Here is a 5226-nt window from a genome sequence, read left to right as displayed (position 1 = left end):
ATTTGGAGGGGTTTGGGGGAAAGCTCAAACAAGTCACTGCTTTTACTCCACCATCTTGGCTTTGCCCAAACTCAGAAAAGGTTTAAGATACAAGGAAGTTTGTTAGTTATGCAGCAGTCATTCCAGAAGGCACAGTATTGGGCTAATCTAGAGTGAGTCATTGGGGGACAGGGTTGAGGTAGACAGGAATAAGGGAATGAAAAGTTGGGTTGGGGAAAGAAATATGTTCTTTAGTAGCTGAGGGTTCAAAATGACTGGGCTAGAAAAGTAAGATGGTAAGGTAGGAATACATTTTAAAATGTAATTGGGGAAAAAATAAGATATTATTTAAATAAAACAATTGAAGAATGAGTCCTGATAGAGTATTAGTGGATGAGGAAAAGTCTGTTGAGCGTGACAGGTAATTAGATCATTCAAAGTTGTTCCCTGGGGACTGAACTCATGGAAGAAAGATGACTTGTGACAAGCGAGGAAGAGAAATGCTAGGGGGAATGTGAGAGGTCAGTCAGGAGGCTAGAGATTGTATCATGAATTGGAATTGATTCTGGAGCTAGAGTTGTGCCAGGAGTTCTGTTCAAATATGGCAGCCATTAGGCAGTATAGTACATTAGAAGGAGCATTGGTTTTGAATTAGAGGATTTGGTTTTAAATCTTGCTTCTAATGCTTACTATCTGCGTGACCTTGGGCAAATCCTTTAGTCTGCCTGGGATTCATTTTCCTAATGTGTGAAATGGGAGGGTTGGACTAGGTAGCTCTGAGATACCTTTTAGGTGTAGGTCTTTGAGCCTCTGATCCTAAGGTGATCAAGAAAAGCTTCCCATAGGACATAGCACCTTAGCTCTACTGAGAGAAAAAGCGTGCCAGTTTCCAGTTTAGTTCAGTGTAGATTGCAATACATCCACTCTTTTCCACCCTATGTGGTTTTTGATAACACTATCTCTAAATCTTCCATATGGTCAAATTAATAATAGAATTTAGTAGAGTTGGAAGGACCTCAAGGTTCAACATTTCACACAGCATAGAGTTTTTTTTTCCTGCATCATTCATTAAGCAAGGTTCTTTTTAATTACATCAAATGCTGAGGAGCTCACTAGCTCTTAGGATAATGCCAGTCCCTTGTTAGACAGCTCTGATGGTGAGGAAATTATTTCTTCGATTGAGTTGAAAAGTGGCTCCTTGTAGGCTCCATCCATAGGTCCATAGTTTTGACTTCTGTAACAACACAGAAGAAGTCTGGTCTCTTTATTTCAAGACAGGCTTTTAAATATTTGAAGGCAGTTACCTCTTCCAATCCAAATAACCAAAACTTTTCTCCCTTGTATACTCTGAGTCACCATGGGTAAGTTGTGGCATAATGTAGATTATTTCTCTTTATGAATATATATGGATATGGATTGTCATTTTACATTTTAAATATTGGTTTTAGACATTTAGGAAAATGTACTTATTTGTGTGAAAAATCAGCCATGTACTAATGCTTCAGTTCCTCTACAAACTGGTAGACAGGAATTCCTGCATTGTCAGGATTCTTTACTCAATATTCAAATACTTACACAATCTCATACCATTCTATCTGTTATAAACCTTATTTCCTACTACTTGACTCTATTTACTTTATGCTCCAGTCAAACTGGATTACTATCTGTCCCCTGAGCGCAGCTTGAAATTTCCCAAACTGTTCTCCATGGCTGGGATATACTCACTTTCTCTCTTTCCTCTCCCTCCCCCTCTCTCTTTCCCTTTCCTATTCCTTTTCTATTTTCCTGTCAAATTCTCTTTTTCATGATTAATATTAACTTAAATGTGGTCTTACATTGAATACTATAGCAAACACATCATCAGTGAATAAGGAGGATAACAGAAAACATCGTTAAGCCAGTACCTCCATTAATCTGGGAGTAATATTAAGATCCTACTAATAGTAAAAAACAAAACAAACAAAAAACTTTAAGCAAGCCTCATAATGCCTCATATACCCTGGAGTTTGAAATATCATTTGCTTTATGTAATAAGTCAGTAGCCTCCTATATTATACCTTAAACCTCAAGAGCTGCCACTTTTCTATACTTGTTGACAAGATCATTCTTTGTGTAATGTTCTAAAATAAAGACATTGCAGGTATTATAAATTGCCTCCAGATTTTCACCACTTGTGGGGAGATTTTAACTATGTATAATTTATTCTTCATGTCAAATTCTTACCATACATTAAAGCCCAAATCAAATGCATTCACCACTGTAAGGCCATCCTGGATATCTCCAGGTTGATAATGACTTTATTGGATCTCACATAACCTTTATTTGATGCCTTTAGAAAGACATCATATAATATTCTACATTATAATTATCCATGTCTGATTCCATTTTTCTCTTTTACTATGAGTTCCATAAGGACAGGGACTATGTCTCACATAAGTTTTGTATCTTCTCCAGGACCAAGTATAGTGCTCTACACATCTTAGGGCCATAGAATGTTTATAGCTGGAAGGGGCCTTAGGCATCACCTAATCTAATCCCTTTCTCTTATGGACAAAGAAATTTAAAGTCATAAAGGTGAAATGACTTGTAGGAATGAATGGAATTTGTTGAAAGGGGAAAAGTGACAAAGAGAAGTGGGCTTACATATGACAGACTTGGAAATGTTAAGAGTGGAACAGGTAGCTGGGGTGAATGTGAACCTGGAACAATAGGATTGTTAGCAGACTGTCATAGGACTTGGGAAATGGGGAATTTCGACAGCCTTCTTCACTTCCATATTCCTTCTGTTCATGGATTTGGGTTCCAGGTTTTATTATAACTTAAAAAAATCTAAAATTCATATCTGCAACCTTCTAAATATTAATGCTGATAAACCACTATAAAACATCATGATTACAACTTCGTAGCAACAGACTTAACATTTAAAAAATGATAAGTGGAATTTAGCACACCAGACAACCGAGATTAGTAATATTTTTGAAGATTTCTCTGACACTGGCAATATTTTATAAATAGTACAAAGTGACATCTGTGTTCAGAGGAAAAAAAAGAGAGTATCTACATTTGCTAGGTCATTAGACACTAAAAAAAAAAGGCATAGCTAGTACCAAAACACAATGCACAAAACCTGCTTGCCATTGGATGACTAAAATAATTATTTTCTTACAGATGAAATAAAGATGATGATATCTTAAACACATAGGACTCCATCATGTAGTTGCTATTTGTGAATAAAGTACACCTAAGGAAACTCAGATTGTAAATTCATTTGGATTTCTATCTTTCTCAGGCCCAGAATTTTGTGGGTGTAGAAATTTGGGAGGAAAACATTGAAGGGTAGGAGTGGTATAGGAAACTGGCCAAAAAATCCTTTCACTGAATGTTAGTATGAAGGGATTCTGGACATAACACTTCTTTGATATTAAAATAACTCAAAATGCAGTGGAATAATTAAATTAGGTAATGTATATAAAGCACCTTTTCTTCTTCAACTATGAACCATTCTTCTACCCCCAATACTATACATACATACATGCATACAACATACATATATATATTTGTATTCATATACACATATATATTCACACATGTACACACACACATATATCTTATTCCTACTTTTGGGTCAATTTTGATTATATAAAATTAAAAAGATTTTGCACAAACAAATCTAATTTCATAAAAATTAGAAGGAAAGTAGATAACTTGGAAAAAATCTTTGCAATAAATTCTCAAAGTCTCATATTCAAGACATATAAAGAACTTAGTGAAACTTATAAGTCTAAGGGCCATTCTTCAGTACATAAATGGTCAAAGCATATGAAGAGACAATTTTAAAGTTAAGAAATCCCAAGTATCAACCATCATATAAAAAAAGCTCTAAATAAAGTATTGGTAAACTATGTCCAGAGGACCAACTCTGCCCAACTGCCTGTGTTTCTATGGGAGAACTGAATGTGGTTTTTACATTTTGAAAATACAATAACACTTTATTTAAAATTGTAAAAACCATTCATAGCTCACCAGGACAAAAAAAAATTGGCTGAGGGCCAGACACTTGCTCTGATTCATTAATAATTAGAGAAACTCAAATTAAAGTAACTTCGAAGTCCCACATCATACCCATAACAATAGCAAAGATGACAAAAGAGGAAAATGACAAATATTGAAGGGATTGTGGTAAAAATGAGTGCATAGTAGGTAAAGCTATAAACTGGACTAACCATTCTGAAAAGGAATTTGGAACTAAGTCTAAAAAGTTAGCAAACTTTGCATACACTTTGACCCACCTATGCTACTATTGAGCCCAGACATCAAAGAAATCAGAGAAAAAGGAAAGATATATACATACATATATATATAACATATACATGTGTGTATGTATATGTGTATGTATGTATGCATTTACAAAACTATTTATAGTAGCTCCTTTTAAGGTGGCCAAAATTGGAATTTATGGGGGCTATCCTCTTATTGGGGAATGGACAAATAAACTGTGGTATATGAATGCCCTAGAATATTATTGTGCCATAAGAAATACTGAAATAAAAATTTTCAGAGGAAACTGGGAAGCAATTTATGAACTGATGCAAAGAGATATAAGGAGAACTAGGAGAATAAGGTATGCAGTGATAAGATTATAGAGAAAAATAATTTCCAAACTTTTATAACTCCCAGTAAGTCGACGATAAACTATGAGACCAATACTGAATGAAAAAAGAACACAGTTTTTACCTCCTGATAAAGAGGGGATGAATTTAAAAATCAGAACATCATACACTTCTAGACATGGCTAATGTGGGAAATTATTTTTCTGGACCATGTATGTATTGGAGGTTTTTTAGTTTTGTTTTGTTCATTGATTTTTAGGATTTGCTCTATGATGGTATAGTTTAAAGGGCAGAGTAATAAACACACTTGCTAATTAATATAAATACTTAATAATGAAAGTAATATTCTATCAAAATATATTTGCCATAACCAGGCACAGTCAAATATGTGAAACTAGTTTCCCCTTCTTCATTCTCTATCCCATCTTTCTTTGAATTTAATGATGATTTATTGTCTATATTCAAAGTTTTATTGTATTATTTCCTAATGTATGGCATTAAAGCTTTTTTCTCATGCTTTTCTGGGAGACCAATGATCCCCAGATTATCTGTGCATATTTCGCCTTCAAGGTCAGTTGTTTTGGCTTGTATGGAATTGGTACATTTTTTGTCAGTCAACAAATATCACTTTTCTAAG

This window comes from Vombatus ursinus, unplaced genomic scaffold (assembly GCF_900497805.2).
Source record: "Vombatus ursinus unplaced genomic scaffold, bare-nosed wombat genome assembly UNPS02014812.1, whole genome shotgun sequence".
Classification (NCBI taxonomy): domain Eukaryota; kingdom Metazoa; phylum Chordata; class Mammalia; order Diprotodontia; family Vombatidae; genus Vombatus; species Vombatus ursinus.
Note: the sequence above shows the minus strand (reverse complement) of the source record.